Below are 13,547 nucleotides of genomic sequence, written 5' to 3' on the forward strand. Positions count from 1 at the left end.
ATCTCCACCCACCAGCTTATCATCCAATTATGGGAGCTTGCTGCAATTCTTTACAGTAAGTATTAGACTCTCCTATTAGACTTCTATTCTTTTCATATTTAAGAAGGAATGCATGAAGACATTGAACATGCAACACAAGTCTCAATGGGATCACATATATAATCTCTCTTTTAGGAAAAAACTGACCATTTATTCCCACCCTTTATCTTATAGCTTTTTGCTGGGAATTAGTCCACAAAAGGATCTTCCCTCTTATCCCATGACAGTTTAATTGCCTGAACAGCCTGTTTTTGTCAAATCTACACATGCCATTTTGACCAGAAGACCCACAAGGCAACTGATTAGGACATTAACAGGAGCTGATTTCACATGAAAATTCCTTAATTAAATCACAAGGAATTATACCGATTTTGTTCTGAAATGCAAATTCCTCATTAATGTTGTGCTAGCAGGAGAACTAAGGCAGGCTTACTGGAGTCAACAGGAGGCACGCAGATAACTGGAATGGGAAAAAAAGGCAGTGGTGCTTTGAATCATTGCCATTAACACCCTCTTTATAGGCTCATTACATATGGGCTAGGAGTCTAACACTAATGGGCAATATCTAGAAAACATCTTGGCATGTTTCTGCTGTGAACAAAAATGCACACAGCTCAGCTCTGCACCTGTTAGCCCAACCACTGGTGTCAAGAAACGATGCAAGTGTAAACGGAGCTTTATTGCCCTCTGTACCTAATTAAGTGTCCACTGCAATAATCGATGTGGTTTTCTTTCTTTGGTCCTCCAGTAACTTGCAATTCTCTAAGCCATATTTTTCACTGCAGAAGAATGAAAATGGGCATAAGCCTGCCCCTAAGTGCTGATGAAGTAAGGTGCTGTTTAACATATTGACATTTTCAGTGGGCTCCCCAATATCTCCTGATTTTTTTGCCTTATATCAAGATTCCTCATCGCTGAAATGCTTTCTTTTTGCATATTCTAATTTTTTATTTAAATAGCAAGGAACAGAGCATCATGTTTAAGATTATCTAAGATATCTCACAGGTTCAAGTCTTACAGCTTTCTCTACTCAGTAGTCATTTTTTTTAAAAGCTTAGAGTATACACATAATTTACAAAGCAAAGGAAAGCAGAAACACTATGGAACAGCAGCTCTGACATGAACAACATCCTCTACAAACCAAAAACAACAAATAAATGGCACAAAGTGTTGAACTTCAACAGAGCAGTGACCTAATTATTTTTTTTTCATTGTTCATATAATAGCAGCAGCTAGGAGACTTCTGTGCTAAATGAGAAGGGGAAAAAAAGGAAGTTCACATATAAAGATGAACTCTCAGGTGCAGTATGAAAATACACCTTGACAAGGTTATTAATTTTATTGCAAAGAAATTCACCAACACAATAGGATCAACTGAAATGGTAATTGCACTAGCAAATATATTTCTCCTGTGGCCTCATATCTTAGTGCTTTAACACTGTGGTCTGAGTCTTGGTGCTAACCAAAGTTTAGACAAAGGAAATTACTAAAGGATAGCAAATTATTAAAAGTTAGATGATGTTCAAGTGCATGGTTGTAGCCCTCAGAAAATGAAAGGCAATCTTAGTTCTTGGCCTGCTTTTGCTGCACCATAGGCTAATCTGAATGCGTTCAAAATTTACTGTGGATCAGTCAGTACTTTGTTCATGCTTCTGGGCCCTAATATATAGGTTTCTTCTTTTAGCGACACCATTTAAAAATTAAAACCAAAACAGAACCCCACTCAAACCCTCAACATTTTCTTTAATTGTAGTGAATAAATAGCATTTTTAGTGGCTTGTTCCTTCCTTGGCATATTGAACAGAGTTCTAGCTATATTTACCACATTAGTATATAAACTGTTCTGTCATCACTCTCCAGTTATGCTTTTAAATAAAGCTTACATAAAGTACTGCTACTTTATAATTTTGGCAGATCAATAAAGTCAAGAAAACAGCAGCCACATCTTTCTGGTAGCAATTACTAAGATTACATTAATGGTATTTGGTGCATTTAGGCTATTAGAACAGCAATGCTTATATTTTATATAGGTGGGGCTGGTAATACCGGCTATTAGTAAGATTGCTTAACAGTTCCTATTTTAAGACCGTGTTTTTAATTTTTTAGTTGCTCATAACTTTGAAGACTTTTTTGTAGTTTAGACTGGAATTTTCCATCTTAGGTATTCTGCAGAAATATCACAATGATTTAACTGCCTCAAAAAGTGAGGTATGCTCTTTTGTCTATGTTTAAAAAATGAACTCACCATCCTCCAACTTGATGTACTTGCCTCGGAAATGTGTTAGTGTCTCCAACATTTTGAACAAAGACTTGAAATTTCATAAGGAAAGGGCTTGATAAATTCCTCTCCTATTCAGGAGAGGTTTCTTAGGTTTCAGTAGAAGTTGCTCAAGGAAGATGTCTCCTGTGACACTAAGGCCAGATATAGAAATTTAAGAGCACGTGCCCTGTGTCTCCACAGATCTCAGTGAGCCATTGCCATATCCATTTACAGAAAAGACAAGAGAAAGGGGAGAGAAGATGAGAGTGCAGGGAAATGGGATTAGAATCCATTAAAAGAAAAATAGGGATTGATGTGCAACACACAGACTGGGGCTAGCCCTGGGAAAAAGGGTGAAAAAGACAAGAATATAAAAAGCAGAAGGCATGAGAAGAGAGATCCGTTAAGGCACTAGCACACAAAGGAAGAACAGTGAGTTACTGGGGCAAAAAAAGTTATACCAGAGAAAGGACCAGAGTCCCTGGGGCTGCAGGAGGTTCTCCAGGGGAATTTAACTGATGAGCCAGCAAAACCAGCAAAAAGGTTGAAAAGCACATCTGGGCAAGGAGTGAGACTGCGTGAAGAAGATACATGGATGAAATGTTAGCCAGAAGAAAGAGGATGGGATTTGGAGCTAGTATTTAAGAAGCACTGAATAACCCAATCATCAGAGCAGGGTTTGAATTCATAAATAATGGGGGTGCACGGTGGACAGTGGGGGAGAAAGTAAAATATCATCTATCAGCTGCCTTCACAGGCACAGTCTTGCCTGTGGCCTGGCTGATGTAGGAGATCCATGGAATTAGAGGTCAGATCAAAATGGCACACGATGTTTCCAGAGATCAGCTTTGCATTCTTATGAACGTTGTTTGAATAAAACTTATGTGAGTGCGCACGCACATACGCTGTTAAATACACACTCACTTAAAAGAGAGGAGAACAAAACCCAGCATTTTTAAGCTTACTGATTGAAAGGGGTTCCCCCCCAACAGTCTTGAAACCCTACTTGAAACATCAAAAACCAAAAATATACCCAATTAATCTTTGATGAAGCTATCCATTGCTGTTTCTGATTCATGAACCCTTCCCAGTCCATTAAATTAGCGGCACTCACTTTTCAGAACACAAAGATGGAAAACATCTGAGATCACTTTCCTGTGCAGCCTCTTTTGATGTATGCTCAAGAACACAATGGAGACAGAAAGAGATCAATTCATGTCCCAGTGTTAACAGGCTATATAGACCCTAGCTTTACAGCACCTGAGTAAATACTGCTGATAAATAATGTTACTATTAGCTTTGACAGTGAGTTAAAAGCATCTCCAGTTTCAAAGCTGTTCCATTACTGAGTGAGATATGGCAAAAGGAAAGATAAATTTATTTTAAATTTTCATTTTATTATAAATTCCCCATCTTGATCTTCTCTCCGATCCAACAAACTAAAAGACAATTTTTTTTCTAAAAGTATTAGTCAGCATTATCCTTAGCCAATCATACATAAACTACCAGACCTCAGTGTCAAAGTGTATAAATAAGACTGACAATTTTAAACAAATCAGAGGTTCCTTTTCTAGGGTCTGTATGGATCATCTGTACTGCATCAATTCTGCAAGTCAATCCATTTGCCAGTAGACCTGGATAGGGATCTGTATTCTGTTAGCTTCTGTATAACAAAAAGTAAATAAAAAGAAAACCCTTAGTTTTTGCCAGCATTTTCCTTCTCATTTCTTAGCTGTGATCACCTTTCACTTCTGGTATTTTATCCATGGTTGTTCCTTTGTCTACTTTCTATTCCAGGGCCAGAAGGATAATGGCGAGACTCAGTAAATGTGTTCTGGAGCTTATGAGTTTTGACTATTGTAATTCTGTTTAGGAAAAGTACACTTGCATTAAATAGCAATAGCATTTGCATTAAAGAATAACAGAATAAGGCACTGAGGCTTAGATTTCTTACGTTAAATGTTTACACTGCTGTTAATTAACGTTGTAGAAAACTGGTATGTATGAAATTTAGAACATTACCTACATTATTCGTCATTAACTAAGCACCAACACATAGAATTAATTTCCAAAGGAATCACATACCTTATGGAGTTCTAGAATCAAAGAATGGATAGGTGCTGGAATAAGTAAAGAATTATTAACAATTTTTAGAAAAATGGAAGATTCATAAGGGCTATCAACCCTTATTTTTTGAAGGTATTGGCTGGTTCCTGATACCAGACAAAAAAAAGGAGTTACTTCCAGTTAACTCTGTGAGAGTGACTGGCACCAAAGTACAGTATAAATCCAGTTAAACTTTCTCAGAAGGAAGTTATCTAGTAACTGCCAATTTTGGAAAGTTAAAAAAGTGCTATTTAATTTTTTTCTAAAGATCTGTAAAAATATAAGATACATATATCTGAAGGACACTAGTTTAGCTGGATCACAACTCTCCATTTTGAGAAATTCAATCTCTTTCAGAACTTAGGTGATTCATACTCTTGTCTGAATCTTCAAGATTTTAAGGCCAATGTTTTTAAGCACATTACAGAAGGAACCTGGGAAAATATCTGGTTCTTCACAATCTTATCTAAAATCTCAAACGGTTTGAATGTCCTATAATGAAGTTGTTTTGTTTTTTAAAAAGAAAAAGAAAAAAGAAAAACATAGAAGAGAGATATGCTCATCAGGTATCAAAATCTTTGCTTTCAAATTCTTGCCTTCTAGAGTAGAACCCAAAATCTAGAGTTAGTGGAGGGAGTTGTGTGTTTCTGTTCAAGATTCCTGAGACATAGTCACCTGCCTTAGTAGGGCAACTCTACACAGTACACTGTGTCTACACAATGACAGTAAATCCAGATACACAATACACTCACAAAGGCCACCTGTAGATGCAGCTATTTGCCCTTGTGCCCCAGATTTCTGAGGTACCAAATAAATGGATGAAGTCCTCTATTTTCTGCCTGGAGAGAACTTCTGGTGGGAAAAGGACCCAATGAAATTGACAATCCACCAGGAAGACAATCCACCAAAATATCTTCACTCAGTAGGAAACTTGTAGAACTAGGCATTAATATCTATTTACCAAGTAAATCCATCTGTTCTTTCTCCTATGGTGGTTTTTGTTTGGTTGGTTGGGTTTGGGGTGTTTGGGGTTTTCCCCCCCCCCCCCCTCCTCCCCTTTGAGGCAGAAGGAAATGGAGTTGAGACAGGGTTGTATTTTGTGGTCAATACCCCTGTCTCTGCAGGCATCCACTTCATTGTGCACTGGTAGTATTAGCATTTGTCTTGCAGAGAGACACTCGCTACCTTTTCAGGCATCATTTCTAGGTTTTTGAGCTACGGAGTTTAGGCAGAAATTGGGGGGGGGGGGTGTAGGAATGTGAATATCATGAATTTGGGGAGCTTCCAGCATGAGGAAGACAATAACAGTCAAGACTTTTCTCATAATAATTTTTCATTAGGCACCTGAAGTCCATTTGTGTCTTGTTTTAAAGGCCTATGTCCTTTTCAGACTATCAAGTCATTAAAAAGTACTCACATGTTTTTAGCATTAACAAATATGATATCAAACCCTGGCCCTGAAATGAACTTAATGGATCTCTTAAACCTAATCTAGATTTGGAAATTCCTCCTTGACATATGCTTTGTTCATTCTTCTCTAATTAGCAGTGCAGTCATGATACTGATGAAAAGCAGGTTCCTTCTGCATGTGAAGACCATCTGCTCTTGCCAGCACACCACTATTCCTACCCCAGATGGCAACCTGTTGGTAAGGCTAAGAGGTGCGATTATTCAATTGTTCTATAATCAGACACACACTTCAATTAGTTGCTGGTGATTAAGATTCAACAGTGTTTCTGCTATTACTGTTTCATTTGTCAAGACATTCTATGCAACCTTTGCAACTGTTGCAGTGTTAAGATGCAACAAGTTTGTTGGACTGGTTAAACATTTCAAAACACATTGCATAAAAGGGTTTTATCAACTCAGGAAGTCAAACTAATTTAATTGTTGTCTAAGCACTACCTAGCTCCAGTATAATGGCAAGCGCTTGATTGTCTGTAACTAAGAATAGGGCCAGAATTCTCTGTTTGAAAGGATGGGTGTCCTGAGAAGAGAGTTATAACAAAGCTTAGCAAACATTTGTGCGAGTGACACAATTGAGAAGAAGGGGTGAAGCAGATCCAAATAGGGCCTAGAAGTAGTAAAACGTAAACTATTTCTACTTCAAATAGACATTTAATCCACTCTAGCATCACTCTCACCCAGCCACAGTATTCAGTTGTTATGAGAAGAGGAAAAATGGTCATTGCCTTGTTACCTTTAACGTTCTCCTACACGTCCCCCCTTCACAGAGAGCCAAATCCCTGCTCAGGGCTACAGCATAGGGGCACGGATGCACAAGGACTCTGTAAATCATTTAAACATTCATGAGGAAAAGAAAGAAAAAAAAAAACCAAAACTATAGAAACTTAGTACGTTGTCACAAGTTCATAGGAGGTTTGTACTTCAGTAGAGTTACACGTGGTACAGCAGAGGTTAGCGGCATTGCTGTTTGCCACCGCATGACACTGGTATGACAGAAAAGCACAGAAAGATTTGAGAGGTTTATAAAGTTCTGGTGGGGACAAATCCCACCAACCCCTGGGTAAGAGCTGCCACACACACAGTCGCAGCTCTTGAAGGGATTTCTTCCATTCTGGTAATTTAGGGGGTTTTGTGCAACCTGTTGTACCTTCTATTTTCCCCTCTTCTAAGATTACCATTACTTCATTCTAAAGACTGATGTTATTCCTATTTTGAGGCTACATATGCCTCTCGTCAATTTGATTTTTGTAGAGTAACAAACAGGATGCAACCTTGGGTGACTAATTAGGGCTCTTAACCCATACAGTCTGCTCTCAGACAGACCTGCAGAGCTATAATGGATTTTAGCGAGGGCTGCCTGGATGCAGCTGAAGATAAAAGCAGGTCATATGAACAACAGGAAAGGCCTAAGATTACCTCATACGGATTTGCTGAGGCATGAGAGTGAAGAGCTAAGAGGGCCGAGCACTCCACCACTCCTCTCATCAGCTACCCAGCATGTGTCGCCGCATCGGGTGACACAGTAGTATAGCTCATTTGTTCAGACTGGAACTGAATTTTCCCTGGCAGCTATGGGAACTGGAACTACTTGATTTTTTTAAGTGTCAGCCTTTTAAATACTGAAAAAATCCAACAATTTTATTGTAATAATACTTATATTCCTACTATGTATTAACCTTGCCATAGATTTACATATAAACTACAGGTGAATTTATAACTACACAGACATTAATCTATTCAAACACTATGTGTAAAGAATATTGAGACTGAAACATATTGAGACTCAGTCCCCCAAAGGAGAGATTGGTAAACCCGTGGTTGCCAATGTAACCTTAATTCAGGCTTCTTGCGCTATTCTTTATGATGATTCCTGTTTTTACAGCTGTTTTTACAGGAGAAAGTACTTCAATCAGCTCATCACTATTTACCATTTCTTTTAATTCCACCATTGGCTGTGTGTGTTACTCAGTCTGTACTATCCAAATATCAGTCTGGCTACAGAATTTGGGAGTTTCTCCTGGCTTTCCATTAGGACCTTAGTCCCCAGAGAAGATTTTAAATCTGACAAAAATCACATTTCTAGGCTTACGCTCATAAACCCAAACCAAAAAAACAACCACAAACGCTACCACTTTGAGTACATAAAGATCACGCTACAAAGATAACCTTAAATTTCAAACCTGGGACTCCTTAATTTTTTTAAATGCAGGTCGTGGGTTATAAACAAACTTGGAAGAAGTTAAACATAAAAGCGAAAAGAAGTTTCATCCCACAAAAGAACTACACCAAAAACACACAATCCTAACTACAGGCATCAATCTGTACCTCAAATAGATACACATACAAATAATGCATCTAGATTTACATCAGTGACTTTGTTTTAAAACTCTGTATAGACATCCATATGATTTACTTCATGAAACCCACAGATTATTCCTTAGTAGAATCTCAGAGGCTTAAATCAATAAACATTATAGCCATTTTTAGGAGCTACCAATATTTATTAAACCTCCCAGTGGGAGAGAATATATGTTTATGATGGCTCCTAACAGTGTGTGCACTATTTATGCTACTAATGGACAAGGAAGACTAGCAGAAATTGCAGTCAGATGAAACAAGTTTTCTTTCTACTGTTTGTTGATAGCAGATTATTCTCACTTAACCAGTTCTGTGATGCATTTTTAGCTACCAGACTTAGCTGCTGGACTAGACAGCTTCTGGATCCAGTGTCACTCTTTTGCTTGCTTCTTCTAAGTCATCCATTACTGTTTGCTTGGCCTGCCTGTTGCAAGAGGGTTTGTCCCCCTCTTCTCTCAAAGAGCTTATCCTGAGGACTGCCAGGAAATGAGTTCTCTTACATCCTGATATATTATTTCTGGCATAGGGGCCACATGAAGCCAGTGCTTCAGTGGAAGTCGCCAGGGAAACTGCAAGGGCAGATCACTGAATCCAAATTCCTTCTCTAGTCCTTTAGGCTTCTGAAGGGAGTTTCTGTGATCTAACTGATCCTTGTTAGTCCTGTTCCAGGTGCTCTCCCCCTATATGCTTTTATGTGTACAAACATGGGTTTCTCTCTAGAGCTACTCACTTGCCACACAGCCTTGGTACATGTTGGTATCCACATATACTCAAGCATATACCATGGGGATTCCTTACAATACTCAGTCCTTTGAGCTTGGTATTATAAAGACATGACCTACCCATTTGGCCAGATTCACTGATCTCCTGTAAGAAGGAAGTCTGACACATACTTATGATAATTTACAATTAATATTTCCTATATAGATTTGCCTCTCAAATCCACAAGGCAATGACAGAAGTTGTTTCATACTTCTGCAGGAAGCAACTTCAGTGGCCATTTAGAAAAGACTAAACAGTGCTTGAGGAATTGGACACAACAGTGCTATTCAACCAATGGTAACAAATAGTCTGACTCTATGGCAAAGTTGAAGTTCTTAAAAATTATCTTAGTATATTGACAGTAACACATCTTTAATGTTTGAAGGCTTCTGAGAACCATAATAATAATAACAATAATGTCTCCAGTGAATGGCTGAGCTGCCTTTTTCCTTCAAAAATTAGAGTGCAAGGGAGCAAAGCCCTGCACAGCTCATGGGCTCCATTTCCCCAAACCCAGTTGTTCCAGTCATGAAATAGGTGGAGCTGACTGCAAAGCAGAGATAACAGGACAGCAACAAAGCACCATTCATTGCCAGAACTCCACTAAATCATTATGACAGATGAAATAGAGACAAGAGACCACTGATACTCCATCCATAAATGTAAACACAGGGTGAAATATACCTTTAAAATGAAGACACAAGAATCACTCGATCATCTCCTAAACATGTGGCCCAGCAAAATGCAGGGGCTATGTATCCTATTGTAGTGTGTTGATGGGGAGGAGGGGGAAAAGAGTCTCTCTCCTCCATGGGTTTGGACTTGGAGGTACAAAGCAGCTGCCTTCCTGCTGAGCTCAGCTGCTGCAACAGCAGAAGTTGCTGTTGTGTGCTCTCATAATGTATTGTTTCTTTCTCCTAAATGCATTATTTGTTGCTCTTTCATTTCTCCCTTTTATCATCCTTTTGGATATTGACCTTCCCTCCAGTACCCACAATCTTGTGTGATCTTTCTCCCTTGTGTAGAGTGAGTGTAAAATGTTATTCCATGAGAACAGCAGCATTTATCAGCCCTTATTGCTAGGCACCAGAGTAAAGGGAGAGGCAGATGAAGGTATTTATCATGCTTTTTAAGCAGGAAGACAGCAAGATGCAAAACTTAGAGGACACAGTAAAACTTGTTTTACCCCTAGCGTATCATGACTTTCTAAGGAAGGCCATGGCATTAAGACTGCCAGGTGTGAGAGGTGTTACAGGTGACACTTTCTTCTTGCCTCTACCATGCACCTCTGGTAGCCTTCACCATCAGGGTATTTCCCCTTGCCAAAATCCACATCAAGCTCAGTAAACTAGATTTTCAGCTTCTTTCCCCCACCAAAGCCAGGGACTTAGAGTCTAAGGCTGAGATCTGGCCAGATTTAGACAAATGTAAACAACAGTTCACACTGCAGGGCAGATCTTCTCCATCAGAAGATCCAAGCAGAAATAGAAGTTCTAGTTCAAATAATTTCAGCTGCTTTTTTTTTTTCCACCCAGTATTATTTCTTAATTCTTCCTTCCTTTAATAGACACTTACAGGCTTGCTGCAGGTAACTGGGTCTGAACATGTTGTTTTTGAAGTGTGTTTACTTGGCAGGGAAGCTAAATAACCTGGAAAAGCTGTACCTTGCCCACCTACACCAGCTCTCTATCTGTCCCTTCTATTATGTTTTTTTCCATCGTTTCCCAAACAAGCATTGCCAAGTGCATGTCTCTGTAAAGGTCCTCCTTGTTCTATATTTGTCTATATTGAAGTGTCATTGCCTTCTATTGATTTTAACTGATCTAAGTCTGTAACTAACTGGCAATTTTGTTCTTCATTATTTACAGTTTTATCCATTTATAGTATCATCCATCTGTGATTTTTGTTCTTCCTTTCTTGTTTTCTTTCCTATTTTCTTTGACTTCCCTGAGCAAATTTTCTTTTTATTCTATGAACCCACAGAACTCTGTTAAAACAACAATCTGAAGTTAAAATAGCATCATCAAATTCACGCTCAGTCTTTGTACTATTCCTTATGCACTCTCTACACTCACAGAAACTGCAGAAAACCTGTTAGAAGTTTCTCCAGTTCACATAGAACATTTGTTACTAGGTTGATTAAAGTAACAAGCCACACACACTGTTCTTCTTTTGCTCCAGCCACAAAATCACCATTATGTGAAATGGGAAATGCAATAGTTTGTCTTAAGCACAGACTTAATCCTTGACTCTTACCTCATGCTGGCTTGTAAGGAAGTACTCAGTGGAAAAAAAGTGGCATTCATCAGCATTCTTTCCCCTGTAAAATGTTCCCAACAAAACAGGATTTTGAAATTTTAGCAGCTTTTGAAACAGAACATGTAATTCTTATTTACAGCTGCTCAAATGTAAAAAAACCATACTTACTCCTATAGAGTTTTTATAGCAGTGTGAGAGGACCACAAATTAATCAGCAGCATTACAAAAGATCTGTCTTGACCTTCTTTTTGCTCTCCAAATAAGATCAAGAGGCCTAAAACCAACCAAACAAACAAAAAAATCAGGTTCCTCAGAGTGGGAGCTCTGATAATTACTTCACCATTAGGAAAAGGAACTACTAAGCAATCACAAAATGACAAGTACCTGTCTCACACTCCCTCACAGACTGTCCTCACCTCTCAACCGTGTTTCAGCCAGCTCCAGTGACTGCTGGGATCTAAGCGAGCCTTGCCATGGCTCCAGGAAGCCTTTCTAGGGAAGGAGGGTTGGCTTCCTCCCCACCACGCCTGGGGCCCTGGCTCCCTCCTTCCCCTGCACTACCCACCTGCAAGGCAGCTCCTGGCCCCAGGCTGCTCCTGGCCTATAGCACCTGCTCTCCAGCACCACCCCAGCCTTCCCTTAAAGCTGAATAACAAAATTGCAACTGCAGATATAAAAATAAAAATTCTGTCCATCCAAAAGGGGAGCAATGGTTTCATTATTTGGAAACTGAAATGTTTCAAAGATTTTTAATTTTTTTCTTTCCTCCTCATTACCAATAAATGTGATTCTAATGACAATTTAAATTATTTTCATTTTATTTCAACAGATCTGTTCACTTTCTTTTACAGAAACTTTGGGTATGTTAGAATGCCTCAAAAAGAAAAATAATACAATTTTGCCACTTGTAGAAATATTAAAACATTTCAGCCTAAGCAAGGAACAAAATTGTATACAAACCTGCTATATTCAGTAGCTTAAATAAGGAATGGGAAAGAAAATTGGGAAAACAAAAGTTTAACTTCTCAAAATATTCCATAGAAACTTCACTAAGAAATTAATTGCCACAAACTGAATTTTTACCTTAGAGGCTCACAGGAGGAGATCTAGAGTATAGCAGGAGGTCTAGCTATGCAGGATGACTGACCCATTTATTGATTACTTAAATGACAAAATAGAAACCTTGGCCCATGCTTTCTCTGGAGGTTGCCTTGTCCCTAAGTTTTCTCTGCCAGAAGCACACACAGAAATACTTTGACACTGGGATTGCAGCTAATAAGACCCACCTCCTTCACCTCCTGTTTAAACCAGGCTGGCCCTGTAGATCAGCTTTTGTTCTCCCTGCAAAGGCTAGCACCTGAGCAGTAGCACAGCATTGAGCATAGCCTTGACCTATTTCCCAGGGCAGCTAAGCTGATTTGAAAATCATGTGAAGAACAGGGGAAAAGGCATAGCACATGTGGGCTTTACAACAAGGAGTTTCATGCTCAGGAACAGAAAACACTAAAAATTGTTTACATTGCCTTGCTAAAAAGATGCAGGTTTGGAGGTTGAAGAAAGTAATTTTCTTTAGCAGAATAAATTCCTTATGATTACAGAAAGTAGAGTTCCAGTAAATAAACCAACGCCTCTCAGTGGATTAATAAAAATGGGAAACAAAACACGCCAAAGTCATACCTCAGAAATTACTTTGTTCTCATTATGCGCAAAGCAGGTTAATCTCTCCCACGTATTGTATAAAAGTCATAAATTTTGCCAAGCCTTCTCGAATGCTATGGAACAACTTTCTGGGAACCAAATAAATCAGTACCAAATAAGTCAGTCAGTTCTCCATCACGGGGGACGGGGAGAGGAGGATGTCTCAGGTGCAGGCAAAGCGCCCAGCGGGTGCAGAGCTGGCCACCCAGGCTGGGGCAGAACGGGCCAGCTGCAGACCTCAGGGCCTGGCAAATAACCCTGGCTCTCCCGAGCTGGCTCTGTGCTTCATCCCATTGCTGGTGGGTTTCCCTCTGCTTGGGTGAACGGGGGAACATGGCTCAGAGCTCACTCTACAGCAGCTGCTCTAGGTCTGGAAGCAACAGTCTTATCTGTTATTCAGATAATGGATAGCCTGCTAAAGACTAGAACAACCAGAGGGAGTGGCCTGTCAGCATTTTGAAATGGTTTTTCACTGTTGTCCTGTAACAAAAAGTTATTTTTGGAAGCCAGAGTTTTACTCCTTACCTTTACCTGAAATGGATTTTCAGTGCTGTGCTGTAACAAAAAGTTATTTTTGGAAGTCAGAATTTTACTGCTT

General features: G+C 39.2%; 1 long non-coding RNA gene across 2 annotated transcripts; it reads right to left on the reverse strand.

Moving 5' to 3' along the window:
* Positions 1–3,627: 3,627 nt before the first annotated feature.
* Positions 3,628–12,496, reverse strand: LOC148052359 (uncharacterized). Of its 2 annotated transcripts, none has more exons than XR_015699078.1 (6): positions 12,335–12,496; positions 11,420–11,525; positions 11,249–11,312; positions 6,606–6,693; positions 4,385–4,419; positions 3,628–3,962 (listed from the first exon to the last, which is right to left on the reverse strand). It is a non-coding gene; the product is annotated as an uncharacterized LOC148052359 (long non-coding RNA). The 2 variants fall into 2 exon arrangements; XR_015699079.1 differs by lacking the exon at positions 12,335–12,496 and adding an exon at positions 11,668–11,752.
* Between the last annotated feature and the right edge of the window lie 1,051 nt (positions 12,497–13,547).

Source organism: Nipponia nippon, unplaced genomic scaffold (assembly GCF_047370975.1).
Source record: "Nipponia nippon isolate SJK-2023a ecotype South Korea unplaced genomic scaffold, ASM4737097v1 scaffold_5, whole genome shotgun sequence".
Lineage (NCBI taxonomy): Eukaryota > Metazoa > Chordata > Aves > Pelecaniformes > Threskiornithidae > Nipponia > Nipponia nippon.